At 38.4% G+C, this 15198-nt stretch overlaps 1 non-coding gene across 1 annotated transcript; it reads left to right on the top strand.

The window, feature by feature from the left end:
- Nucleotides 1-13517: 13517 nt before the first annotated feature.
- Nucleotides 13518-13643, top strand: LOC120248433. Its single transcript, XR_005532573.1, has one exon. It is a non-coding gene; the product is annotated as a small nucleolar RNA SNORA77 (small nucleolar RNA).
- The last annotated feature ends 1555 nt before the right edge of the window (nt 13644-15198 follow it).

Genomic DNA, 15198 nt, shown 5'->3' with positions numbered 1-15198 from the left:
AAAGTGTGACCACTAATAAGATAGATCCATATATGATTAAAGATGTACTCGCATGTTAGACTGCTGGGGTTTGGAGTCTGACCCCATGATTAGTAGCTTGATGATACAAAGCATGTTTTTTAAAACTACTTTGTACTTCAGTTTCTTCATACATAAATGGTGGATAATAACAGAACAGACCTCATAACGCTTTTTTGAAGATCCAATGAGAGTAAATGTACTTAGCAGTAGTGACTAACACATAAGTGCCATTTGAGGTTATTGCCATTATCATTGTTTTTAGGGAAGTTTAGGGTTAGGGAAGTTAGAAGGGGACAATAAGAAATAAAGACTGTGTTTGAAGAAAAAAAAAAAAAGAGTGGTGCCTGGGTGGCTCAGTCAATTAAGCCTCTAACTGTGGCTCAGGTCATGATCTCATGGCTCATGAGTTCAAGCCCTGCATTGGGCTCTGTGCTGACAGCTCAGGGCCTGGAGCCTGCTTCGGATTCTGTGTCTCCCTCTGTCTCTGCCCCTCCCCTGCTTGCTTCTCTCTCTCTCTCTCTCTCTCAAAAATAAATAAAAACATTAAAAATTTTTCAACAAAAAAAAAGAGATGAAGGCTGCATTTGAATGTCTAGGTCAGGTAGACTTGGATTAAAAAGAGGGAAGGAGACAATTCCCTTGAACAAGTAATACACATGAAACTTAGCTAATTGCAAGCATTAGTGAAGGAGTGGAACTCTGCACACTTTCTTAGTTCTCTCTCTGTTCCAGTTGTCCGATGCTACATAACAAATCATCCTAAAACTTACCAGCTGAAGACAATTTATATAGACCCTCATGGTTCTATGTGTTCATCTGCTAATCTGAATGTATCTCACTTAGAGCCTCTCATTTGGTTGGAATCAGATGCTGACTAAGGAAAGAGTTTTCTGAAGGCTCTAGTGGGAATACGTCCAAGATGCTGCACTCACAAAGCTGGCAGTTAATGTTTGGCTGTTGACAGAGAACATAACTAAGTCTCTTGACTAAAGCATCTACAAGTCCTCTGCATGGCTTGAGCTTCTCATGGAATGGCAATGAGGTCCAGAGAAAAGGGTTTCCCCAAAGTGAGCAATCCAAGGGCCCAGGTAGAAGCTGCAAAGCTTCTGAGACCTACCAACAGACCTTAAGTCCCAGAATGCCACTTCCACCATATGCCATTGGTCCAATAGAGCCAGCCCAGATACCGTGTGGGATGTGACTGCACAAGGCCAGGAATACCAGGAGGTGAATCACTGGGGGCCATCTTGTAGACTGGCTACCATTACTAGAGGTAATTAACTCAGACCCTATCAACTAGCTAATCATTCTCGGGCTTTCCTTTCTCATTTCTAAGTTAAGGGGACTAGACTAGATGACCATTAGTATCACTTATGACCCCATAACTCTCCATCTATTTCTCAGTCACTGAGTATCTTTTTATCTTAACACCCTTTCGTTTTTAGTCCATTTAATAATACTCACCATTTAATGAGGATGTTATTAGATGCTATTTGTAGAAGCCTACAAAATTTTGTAGAAGCAATTAACAACTGGAATCAAATATGTTTTTTTATGGAAACCTCCAAACCACCTATTTTTTTGCTAAGCAGCCCTACTGTCTTATCCTACTAAAATTAAAAATTGTGTCAGAGAAATGGTAGAAAAACTGGCAGGGTAGTCCTCAATTTTTATAATCATAATTAATTTTAACCTTCCAGAATTTTGAGTGAGTTCCAATGTTAGAGTGTGGCTGCTTATATTTTAAGTTTAAACTAACAAAATCAACATTTATCAGAAACAGAAACAGGACTAGGAATATTCTGAAGTACTGTAGATGGTATACAACATACCATTAAGTAACTGTCTGCTAAAAAGTACCATTTTCACAGAGAGTAATATTTTCACAATTTGACAAGGAATTCATTATGTGCAAGTGGGATGCTTCTGGAACTTGTTCCTCTTTATTCTGCCCTGCCAGCTCAGGTTTCTACCTTTTTGCCCCAAGGTTTGATTCACTTATTTGGACACATGAGGCAGCCTGTGCATCTTCTGTAACCAAAGAAATTACTGCATGCTTGGCTTCTTGCCATTTTATGGAGAGACTATGGGTGTTCCTTTGAGGTCTGGCAATAATGTTCGTCAAATTTTTCTTTCTCTTTATTGATATCACAGCCTCAGAGCTGGAAACAATAAAAAGTTGGGTTATTTTCCAGAATGCTTCTCTTAGGCCAGACAGACACAATTATCATCACCTTCTTGTTTCCATTCTCCTGCTGGGTAAACCCACTTATACAGTCTCTAGAGAGACATTTTCACTTCTCATAATTTCAGTGCTCACATCACATGTACTGGGACTAATGTAGATTCTGCCATGAAACTTTTCTGTTTTTTAATTTTTTAAAAATGTTTATTACTTTTGAGTGAGTGAGAGAGAGAGACACACACAGAGCATGAGTGGAGGAGGAACAGACTGAGAAGGAGACACAGAATCCGAAGCAGGCCCCAGGCTCTGAGCTGTCAGCACAGAGCCCAATGCGGGGCTCAAATGCACGAACTGTGAAATCACTAGCTGAGCTGAAGTCATACGCTTAACTGACTGAGCCACCCAGGCATCCCTATAAGGAAGTTATTTACGAATTTTGCTGTTGCCACTTTCAAAGAAAACCTATGTTACCGTAGTTTTGTTTGTTTGTTTGTTTTGTTCGTTTAAGCCAAATAAACTTCAGTTCAATTTAGTAAATGAGTGAGACTTTGGCAGCACTGCCAATCAGTAAACCAATTTTCTTAATACGGTACAATGTGGAATGCGTGCAACATGTGAGGCTACTTTCCTACTCCTAAGTTGGCATGTGAAGTAAAGAGCTAAAGTACATATCTTTCAGGATTTTGGACATTTTATTAAGAGAGAAATTGCCTTCCTTTGCCTTCTGAACCATTTACATAAGGGTACAACATACTCTATGAGCCTCCACACCAATGTTCTTACACACACACGCACACACACACACACACACACACACACCACTAACGTATAATTTCAAGTTCCTGCCACCACTTTCAAACTCATGTTTGAAAATTAAACTATTTTAGACACTCAGCAGTCCTTGATGATGACTAAGGTTTATTATTTATGAACTAATACATACATGTTCATTCACCTAAAACAAAACAACAGATGGAACAGTCGACTCTTGATGTTTACTAGCTCCAGAGACAATGTCAACTTTAGAGAAAAGGTTGGATGACTTATCCAACTCACACCCAAAATTGACAGAAATAACTTCATCCTGATTATCGCCCTCAGGCTATTTAGAGTAAGCTGAGCCATTTGTAATGCTTAAAAATCCTACAAGCATATTCTACCATCCATTAGTTCTATTTTTATGATCAAAGAAATTTAAATGCAATGCTATAAACTTCAGAAGGGCAATTGTAAAATAAAATTTACATGTGGCAGTGAAGCTCAAGAATTTAATGTCTAATATCTCATTGTGTTTAAGCAAAATCATCTTCTAATTTAGTTCAAAGCTCCATTCTTAGTGGAAGAACATTATCAACAACAAACAAATACAGTAGTTTAAATTTCAAAGTGACTTTTTTACATGTAATTCTTGTGTTTAAGTGGTCTCATCTTCACGGAAACCATAGAGGATGAAAAAAATGAGCACTGAACCTGAAGACCTGAATTAGACTCTAAGCACTGCCACACTTCGGCAGAGTGATTCTGGGCAAGTTCGTCTCTCTGTGTCTGTCTTATCACTTGTACATTGAGAACATTGGACTGGTATATTAGGACATAAATTATCTCTTTCTCTCATGTAGATGTCTAGGTATAAGTATCAGTGGGTTGAGTGGTAACTTCAGGGCGACAGGGCCCCAGAAGCCTCCCATCTTGCTATTCCCTTTGTAGGGCGTTGTCCTCACCTACATGGTCCAAGATGGCCTACCTCCACTACCATCCCTGCATGCCACCCAGCAGATAAAGGGAATGGAAAGCGGACAAAACCTATTAACTTCAGCTCACACCTCATTGGTCAGAACTTAGTTACCCGGCCCCACTGGCTACAAGAGATACATGGCATACAAGTGTTTGTACTGGGTAGCCATGTGCCCAGCTAAATACTGGAACTTCTATGACATACAGAGAAGAGGTAGAAAAAATATCGTGGGACAATGGGCAATGTTTACCACAATGAGATAGCCTTTAAAGTCTCATCTAGGGCTATACTCCTCAGGTTCTAAGTTGTGATTTTTGCTTTCAAATATAGAGTCTTTGGATTTGTAAATTCTGCTCTTAGGAGAGAGTGTATGAACTAATTAGGAAGTAAAGATATGCTACTAACAGATGAAAAGTGGTATTTTACAAGAAAATAAGCAGACTTCCCACTGGTGTAAATTGAGAAGACATGCCAGGCTTTCCCTCAAATGGCCACTGAGGTGTACATTGAGCTATATGGATTGGCCAATATTTAAATATTTTGATGGACAAAAGAGGAATTCCATATGATTCTACCTTCATATATTCATATGCTTTATGTAGAAGGAGTATGGCAAACACCTAAGGATAATTATAAAATAGCATTGCCAATCATGATTAAATAAGGTATGACTATTACAGGAAAAATTTAAAAAACTGGGTTCTTCACAGTATAGTTAACTCCGGAACAACATGGATTTGAACTACATGGATCCACTTACATGTGGATTTTTTTTTTTCAATAAACATATTGGAAAAAGTTTTGGAGATTTGCGACAATTTGAAAAATCTCTCAAACCATGTAGTAGGGACATATCAAAAATTAATACAAACGTAGGTATATCAGGAATGCATTAAATATAGATATTAGCCTATTTTATGATTTATTATCATAACATATAAATCTATTATAAAAAGTTAACATTTATTGAAACTTAGGCACACCTACAGACCACATGTGGCACTACGTGCAGTTGAGGGAAATGGAGACAAATGTAAAGATGCAATATTAAATCATAACTGCATAAAAGTAACTGTAGTACAAATTGTACTATTGTAACAATTTCATAGCCACCCCCTGTCACTATTGTCATGAGCTGAAGCATCAGGAGTATCCACTTAAAACACCAGGAGATGTTAATGGTCTCCGCGTGAGCAGTTCATCTCTCCAGTAAATCACATATCACAGCAACAAATTGGGCTCTTGGGGCTCTCATGTATTTTTCGTCATGTTTAATGCAATACCTCAAACCTTGAATAACAACATGGGGTCTACAGAGTAGCATCAAGTGAGGCTGGAAGTGTTTCCAAGAAGCAGAGAAAAGCCATGACATCCCAACACATTGAATTGCTTGATATATACTATAAATTGAGGTCTGCAGCTGCAGGTGCCCACTCTTTCAAGATAAATGAATCCAGCATAAGGATCATTGTAAAAATAGAAAAGGAAATTTGTGAAGCCATTGCTGCAGCAATGCCAGCAGGTGTGAAAACCCTGCACTTTTTGCAAACTATCTCTATCTAGTATTGAAATGTAGCTTTTATGTAGCTACAGGGTTGCTATAGGAAATGCATGCCTACAGATTCTAATAGGATTTGGGAGAAAAACAAAGTCATTCTATGACAACTCAAAGCAAAAGGAAGGTGAAGGATCTAAAGCTGGAGAACTTAATGCCCACAAAGGATGGTTTGATAATTTTAGAAAGAGGTTTGGCTTTAAAAATGTCAAGATAAGGGGCACCTGGTGGTTCAGTTGGTTAAAAAATGTCAAGATAAGAGGAGAAGCAGCTTTTGCTGACAAAGAGGCAGCAGATGAGTTCCCAGACACCATTAAGAAAATCATTGAGGAGAAAGGATATCTGCCTGAATAGGTTTTTAATGCAGACCAAAGTGCCCTGTTCTAGGGGAAAAAATGCTTTATTAGTACGGAAATGAGCACCAGGATTTAAGGCAGGAAGAGAGAGGCTAACTACTGTTTGGTGCAAATGCAGTTATGATCAGGACCACCCTTATTATAGCTTCTAACCCCTGAACCTTGAAAGGAAAGATGAACACTGGCTGCTAGTCTTCTAGTTGTACAACAAGAATGACTGGACAATGAGAACCATTTTTCTAGACTGGTTCCCTCAATGCTTGTCCCTGAGGTCAGGAAGTACCCGGCCTGTAAGAGATTGCCATTCAAAGTTCTTTTGATATTGGACAATGCTCCTGACCACCCAGAACCCCACGAGTTCAACACCAATGGCATCAAAATGGTCTACTTGCCCCCAAACACCATGTCTCTTATTCAGCCTCTGGATCAGGGGGTCACAAGGACCCTTAAGGCTCATTGCACACATACTCTATGAGAAGGAGTGTCAATGCTATGGAAGAGAACCCCAAACATCTTGAAGAATTCCACCATTGAAGATGTCATTGCTATTACAGGAAAAACCATGAAAACCATCAAGCCCAAAACAATTCCTGCGGGAGAAAACTGTTCAGATATTTTGCATGACTTTACAGGGTTTTTACGGAGCCAGTCAAGGAAATCGTGAAAGAGATTGTGGCTACAACAAAAATGGTGGGGAGTAAAGAGTTTCAAGGTTTGGATCTTGGAGAAATTCAAGACCTAATAGACCTCACACCAGAGGCATTAACAGAAGACGACTTGCAGGAGATGAGTGCTTCCAAGCCAGACAATGCCAGACAACGAGGAAGAAGATGTAGAGGTAGTGGTGCCAGAAAACAAATCAATGCTGGACAGTCTGGCAGAAGGGTTTCAATTATTCAAAACTGTTTTTGACTTCTCTTCTGACATGGACCCTTCTGTGTGTCCACACAAAATGAACAAACCTTTTCGAGTCTCTAAAAAGAATAGAAGTGAGCTTTGTTCGAGCCCAGGTTAGGACAGCTGCCTAAGACAGACAATCCTTACAAAGAAGAGAGTGCTTTGGGGAAGGCACACTTGGTATAGGGTTATGTACTTTTCTCTACATAAAACGTTACAAATCACCATGACAAAAGACATTCAAGAAAGTTATAGACCTTACTTTAAGCTTTTAGTATGAGCAAATCTGTATGACTTCAGTCTCATTAGCACCAGGGAGGTTTTACCCTTCTCTTTATATTTGGAATGTTCCCTTTTAGGTCACTTGTCAACAAGGCAGACGTACAATGTGTGCTCAGAGCAGAAAGAGTGCCCATGCTTTGAGGTTTTGCCAAATCACTCTGACCTTGGTAAATGTTAAAGAGAGCCCATGAGCAGGACCCACAAACATTAAAAGTTGAAAATTTCCTTTATTTTATCATATGATACAAGCACTTGTTTTGGAAAGAAAAATTACTAAAGGGAACAGTGAAAGAAGGATTGGTGTCATGCAGAAAGACTTGTAGAGAAATGAAAAAGAAAAAACAGCAGACAGAAATTTCGATGCATTTCTGTAAAGTTACACTGGGGGTGCCTGTCTCTCCTGCCTTCTCTTGTACCTCTTCTGCCACCCCTGAGACAGCAAGACCAACCCCTCCTTCTTCTCCTCAGCCTGCTCAACATGGAGACCAGGATGAAGATCATTATGATGATCCACTTCCACTTAACAAATAGTCACCATGCTGTACAGTTAATAAACTTATCTGTTGCATATCTTGTGAAAATCTAATAACTGTACCATGAGAAAAGTATGGGTTTTTTTGGTCATTTTCATTATCTACTTATTCATCATGTAGAACACTGCATGCAAGATTTGGAAGTAGACAACCTATCCTTCCATAGGCATACAGTGAGTGGTATTTAATATAAAAATAATAGTGTGTTAGTTTTCCCACTCTTCTATAACTTTGCTTTCAATTAGTTATATTACCATACAGTACACCTCCTCTCATAATTGGAGAAATTGTTTATCATCCTATCATCACAGGAGGACTTTTAAAAAATATAACAATGTTTCCAATACTGTATTATGAATATGAGTATAATACTATATTGCATGCCATAATATTTTATAATGATTCACTCATTAGTGTATAGGCTAAGCTACTGTAAACCAATCATATCAATTATGCTAGGCTACCATAAAGCAATTGTTTTGCTGCTTCATTACCAGTGTGTGAATGACATACCCATTAATAAATATGCATTTCTTTTTCACATTATATTTCTTTTTTATTTATTTTTTAAAAATTGCATCCAAGTTAGTTAGCATATAGTGTAACAGTGCTACATAGCATACAGTAACAATGATTTCAGGAGTAGATCCCTTAATGCCCCTTACCCATTTAGCCCATTCCCCCCTCCCACAAACCCTCCACTAACCCTCTGTTCTCTATATTTAAGAGTCTCTTATGATTTTGTTCCCCTCCCTGTTTGTATATTATTTTTGCTTCCCTTCCCTTATGTTCATCTGTTTTGTATTGTAAAGTCCTTATATGAGTGAAGTCATATGATATTTGTCTTTCTCTGACTAATTTAGCTTAGCATGATACCCTCTAGTTCCATCCATGTAGTTGCAAATGGCAAGATTTCATTCTTTTTGATTGCTGAGTAATACTCTAGTGTGTGTGTGTGTGTGTGTGTGTGTGTGTGTGTGTATATATATATAGAAGAGAGTGCTTTGGGGAAGGCACACTTGGTATAGGTATATATATATCCACATATCGATAAAGAAGATGTGGTGTGTGTATGTATATATATGTGTATATATATGTATGTATGTATACATGCATATATGTGTACATATATGTGTATATACATACATGCATATATATGTATATATGTGTGTATATACATACATGCATATATATACATACACCACATCTTCTTTATCCATTCATCCATTGATAGACATTTGGGCTCTTTCCATACTTTGGCTATTGTTGATAGGGCTAAATATTAGGGTGCATGTGTACTTTTGAAACAGCACACCTGTATTCCTTGGATGAATACCTAGTACTGCAATTGCTGGGGTGTAGGGCAGTTCTATTTTTGATTTCTTGAGGAACCTCCATACCGTTTTCCAGAGGGGCTGCACCAGTTTGCATTCCCACCAGCCGTGCAAAAGAGATCCTCTTTCTCTGCATCCTCGCCAACATCTGTTGTTGCCTGAGTTGTTAATGTTAGTCATTCTGACGGGTGTGAGGTGGCATCTCATTGTGGTTTTGATTTGTATTTCCCTGATGATGAGTGATGTTGAGGATTTTTTCATGTGTCATTGGCCATCTGGATGTCTTCTTTGGAGAAGTATCTGTTCATGTCTTTAGACCATCTCTTCACTGGATTATTTGTTTTTTTGGGTGTTGAGTTTGATATGTTCTTTATAGATTTTGGATACCAACCCTTTATCTGATATGTCATTTGCAAGTATCTTCTCCCATTCCATCAGTTGCCTTTTAGTTTTGTTGACTGTTTCCTTCACTGTGCAGAAGCTGTTTGTTGACTGTTTCCTTCACTGTGCAGAAGCTTTTGATTTTGATGAGGTCCCAATAGTTCATTTTTGCTTTTGTTTTCCTTGCCTCTGGAGACACGTTGAGTAATAAGTTGCTGTTGCCAAGGTCAAAGAGGCTTTTGCCTGGTTTCTCCACGAGGATTTTGATGGCTTCCTGCCTTACATTTAGGTCTTTCATCCACTTTGAGTTTATCTTTGTGCATGGTGTAAGAAAGTGGTCCAGGTTCATTTTTCTGCATGTTGCTGTCCAGTTTTCCCAGCACCACTTGCTGAAGAGACTCACATTATCTTTTCATTTTTGATGTCTAGTGCTAGTAATATGTATAACATCTACAGTGTTTTGTATCATATATAACAATATTGATGCAGGTACTGACAGACAAATGACTCATCTTGTGACAGACATTGTAGACTTATGTTATTGAAAAATATGTACAGTACTGTAAATGTATTTTCTCCTATTCTCTTAGTAAGATTTTCTTTTCTCTAACTTACTTTATTGTAAGGATACAATATATTACATACAATATATGTGTTAATCAACTGTTTGTGTTTTCTGTAAGGCTTCTGGTCGACAGTAGACTATTAGCAGTTTTGGGAGAGTCAAAAGTTATATACAGATTGGGATGCATGGGTGGCTCAGTTGGTTAAGTGTCTGACTCTCGATTTCAGCTCAGGTCATAATCTCACTGTCATGCGATTGAGCCGCACATTGGGCTCTGCACTGACAGTGAGGAGCCTACTTGAGATTCTCTCTCCCCCTCTCTCTGCTCCTCCCCCATGCATTCTCCTTTACCCTCAATAAATAAATAAACTTTAAAAAAAGTTATACACAGATTTTTAACTATGCAGAGGGTTAGTGCTCTTAACCCCCGTGCTGTTCAAGGGTCAACTGTATTTTTTTTTTCAAAAATCCATAACATTAAGACTCACTTTTATATAGCTCTTGTGTACTTGGGATGGAAATATGAAACTCTTAAGAATCAGTCTTCCTGGAAATATTTATGACTGGACCAGTATTGCAAGATACTGGTCTTAATATTTACAAAGGGGACCTAAAAGTTCTTGTTTTTTTTTTCTTTTATTGTAGCAAATATAAGAGAAATTTGAGCCAGCACTTCATTACCTCTGTGTTTCCTGGTATGAAGTCTGCAATTTTATTTTTCCAATAAGAATGGGAAAGCACAGCCCATGACCTTTTGCTGACTGCAGTGCCTTGCTCTGTAGAGCTGTTTCTCATGGAACTGCCAATTTACATGAAATGATCTCTTGGCAACAATCACTCATCCAGAACATGACATTCTTTTTTTTTTGAATTTTTATTTTAGTTTTTTAGTCTACTTATTTTGAGAGAAAACAGAGAGAGCAAGCAGAGGAAGGGGCAGAGAGACAGGGGAGAGAGGATCCCATGTGGGCACTATGCTGTCCCCGCAGAGCCCGATGCAGGGCTTGAACCTATAAACCCTTAGATCATGACCTGAGCTGAAACCAAGAGGTCGATACTTCACTGAGCCACCCAGACACCCCACAACACACTCTTTCTGATGCACTCTTTCTAAGTGCAACAAAGTTTTCATCTTTGAAAGGAATCAGTTTGCCTTTCCAGTTATAAATACCAAACAAAGAGTTCTCAGTTTTAGAGACACATACTGAAATATTTGTGGGTAAAATGATATTTTATAGTTTCTTCAAAATAATAATGGAGGAAAGGGAGAAATAATGCCATGAACTAATAATTATTGACAGTGGAAGACAGGAACTAGGAAATTTATGGTAATATTCTACTTTTATGCACAACTGAAATTGATCATAATCAAGGGATAACTGTCCCCCCCACAGCACATATAAATACAACAAAGCATACTATTTCATGCAGGTATAGTGTCATCACAAAGTATTGCAAAAACAACTTTAATTGTTTATATTTATTTTTAAGGTCCTTATATAGCACTGTTTTAAGGTCATAAATCTTAGTTAAAATAAGTAAATTAACTTGAGAATAAAACCTACTTAGTTCTTCCTCACATTTATACATCTCATAAGAAATAAGTTTCTAGTATTTGTACCATTTCTTATAGTATATTCTAGAACTTTCTCTGGTAGCTTTTAAAAATATTTATATACCACCATTGTTGGATAACTTAACCTTGAGAAAATATTTTTCCACTCCTGAAAAAACAGCAATGCATAAATCTTATCTTGTATGCAAAGACTACCTTAGAGATTTGAAGAAAACAGAAGAGTGACTACTTTTATTTTTATGTATAAGAAACATATGGTTATGCATTTGGGGGAATCACTGATGGACAATATGAAAAATTATTTAAATTTAACTTCCAAAAGTAACTTTATTCTAACAATTCCTGTTGGCAATTAAGACTTCAAAAGCTGATAATAGGCAATTATTTGACGTCCCACTTAAAAATGTAACTTTATAAGTTATTACCTTAAAAAACAAATGTACTGTGTTGCTCATAACTACTTAAACCATTTCCCAGTTTTAGAAAGCAACAATTTTATTTGTCACCATTGACTAAGAAAGTTAGCACTGAATTTGGAAACAATGAAATATGATTTGAAACTTGTCTCCTAACACAGAAGAGTCTAGAAAAATATATTTTGTTTCTAAACTGTAAACATAATTAAAAGATCCAATTGATAAAATGTGAACCATGACTTCAGACCCTAAGCAGCTTTTCTCCCATGTAAAGATCAATTCTCTCCTCAGAGACAATATAGCCCAGAGTGCTCAATCATTACCACCCCCATTTTGTCCCCCTTTTCCTCTCCCCCAACAGATGTGGTCCTGTGACATTTTCCTGCACAATCCCAGACCCAAATTTAAATTCAACAATAGCCAAATCATGGAAAGAGCCTAAATGTCCATCAACTGACTAATGGATCAAGAAGATGTGGTTTATCTATACAATGGAATACTACATGGCAATGAGAAAAAATGAAATCTGGCCATTTGTAGCAACATAGTTGGAACTCGAGGGTGTTATGCTGAGCAAAGTAAGTCAGGCAGAGAAGGAAAGATACCATATGTTTTCACTTATAAGTGGAACAGGAGAAACTTAACAGAGGACCATGGGGGAGGAAAAAGGGAAAAAAAATAGTTGGGGAGAGGGAGGCAGGCAAACCATGAGAGGCTCTTGAATACTGAGAACAAATTGAGGGCTGAAAGGGGTGAGGGAGAGGGGAAGGGGGGTGATGGGCATGGAGGAGGGCACTTGTTGGGATGAACACTAGGTGTTATATGGAAAAAAACTTGACAATAAACTATGAAAGAAAAAAAATAAATTCTGTGATACAATTTGATGGTGATTATTGAAGAGAGTGGGGGCAGTTAATACCGGGGGTTTGGTATATGATCCAATAATGTGACTCATTTCCAGTATGTAGGCCCACAGACTTATAGCTACTTCCATACATGTCCTCAGTTATCTCATTCTCTATATACTACACATAACCTTTTATCACATTTGCATAAAGGTATGTATTATTAATCACTTTCATCAGGACACAGCTACATAACATATGAAATATGACACACTATCCAGCCAGTATTCCAGATGATATTAATGGCACCAAATTGCTGTTGTACCCTATTTTGTACTTTTCTCTCTTTACTGACTTTAAAAGCTTGATCATGTCCAAAACCTCCCTTACTTGTCTTAGTAATCTTCTACCCATGAGTTCATCTAATAGTTTATTCAGGTCATGCATATTTTGAAGCTACACACTCTCTTGCGAAAATATGATCTTCACATTTCCTGTCTACCATGTAAAGTATGCATTGCTGTCTTTAATTTGAACAAAACTATCTTTTCCAAGCTCCAAAGGGTGACTCTTCACTCCATAATTTGAAAAACAAACAAACCTAGTTAATTTTCTCCATATACATTCCGATTTTATAAGCTTCAATCCTGCACTCATGTTAGAGTCTATCTTTGAAGTGTTCTTACTTAGAAAACCGACTCAGTCAAGTTCTCTAGCCCTTCAATTATACAAACTGCTGTCACTGAAGATGTTTCCAGCACTGCTAATGTCCTTCTTGAAGTCTGTGATCAAAACTGAACAAGGAAATATACATGGAACAAAAAAATCAGTGTGCAACAGACTCACCCGGCATGTAGCTGCGGTTCCAGGTGGGTGCTTTTCCTGTCTGCCACAGAAACATCCCCACATTCTGTAACCACCTTGACCTGCCAAGGGTGATGCAGCCATCTGGGGACATGGGAGGAGAAAAATAAATCAGCGCAGATTTCTCTTGGGTGTCATGACATGTGGAAGCTTACATTCTGAGAGAGATGCTGCCTTACCCAGACCAACACCAAACCCAGAGCATATGATTTCACTCATTAGTCAGCTGGTTTGTTCATTTGTTAAATAACTCCTTTAAAAAAATCTAATATTTGGGGTGCCTGGGTGGCTCAGTTGGTTAAGCGTCCGACTTCAGCTTAGGTCATGATCTCATGGATCGTGGGTTTAAGCCCCGCGTCGGGCTCTGTGCTGCCTGCCAGTTCAGAGCCTGAAGCCTGTTTCGGATTCTGTGTCTCCCTCTCTATCTGACCCTCCCCTGCTCACGCTGTCTGTCTGTCTGTCTGTCTCTCTCCCTCTCTCTCTCTCTCAGAAATAAATAAAACATTTTTTAAAAAACTAATATTTATTGAGCTGCTACTGTGTGTCATGCCCTGCTCTGGGTGTTGTTGAAACAATGGTGACCTTGCCTTCATGGCATTTATGGTAGAGGTGGTTATATGTATTTCTCTTCCTGAAAGAGAACTTCATTGGCTAGCACTCATGTATATTAGAGAGCTGTATGTCAGAGGGGTGTTAAAAATGTGTAGCCAAATAATGAAGAAGAGGAAGAGAGGGAGCAAGGTTTACTTAGCATTAGTAGTAGAGATAACCAAGCAATGCTAAACTTCACATCCAAATAAATTAGTTTTAGGTGTAAGAATACTCATGAGGACAAATTAGTCACTTTTCTTTAAGTCCATACTCCTAATTTTACTGTGTTTAGGGACTCTTTCTTAAAATTTGTTTTAACATTTATTTATTTTTGAGAGACAGAGGGAGACAAAGAATGAGCAGGGGAGGGGCAGAGGGAGAGGGAGACACAGAATCCGAAGCAAGTTCCAGGTTCTGAGCTGTCAGCACAGAGCCCTACATGAAGTGCAGGGCTCGAACCCATGAACTGTGAGATCGTGACCTGAGCTGAAGTCAGACGCTTAAATGCCTGAGCCACCCAGGTGCCCCTAGGGACTCCTTCTTATACTAAAACAAGATTCATATCTACTACCCTTGCCCACACACACAGAATAAAGAGTAATGGTTGTTATATCTATCTAAGAAGGCCCATAATAAGGAAAATTTCCTAGTAATGAATAATGTTTTGTCTTAGGGTTTACTCAAGCACATCCTTGAAACAAAGATTTCATTCCAAGTAGTTTGTTTTGGCAACTGGGGCTCAATCCCAATGAGGGGGTCTCAGAGAGACTATGAACTATGCACCTAAGAGCTATCCCTTCCGTGACAAAGAACCTGGAGTATTGATGCACCAACTATAGTTCTTCCTTGTATGAGGGTAGTTCCTATGAGCATTAAATACTCCCCAGCCCTTCTGATCTGCCATACATGAACTGAGCTCATTCCTGGGGACAGAGAAACCTCTAAGGCAAAGAGCATAGGAACTATCTTCAGATGGCCTCAGGGTATGCCTGGATATATGGGCAGTTGCCAGCAACAAATTTTTAAAGAAATTTGCATTTTCTTAATTACAAGCATATTTAC

Source organism: Hyaena hyaena, unplaced genomic scaffold, assembly GCF_003009895.1.
Source record: "Hyaena hyaena isolate Hyena2069 unplaced genomic scaffold, ASM300989v1 scaffold_12, whole genome shotgun sequence".
NCBI classification, from domain to species: Eukaryota; Metazoa; Chordata; class Mammalia; order Carnivora; family Hyaenidae; genus Hyaena; species Hyaena hyaena.
The sequence above is the reverse complement of the archived record's forward strand: the minus strand, read 5'-3'. Positions and strand labels throughout refer to the sequence as shown.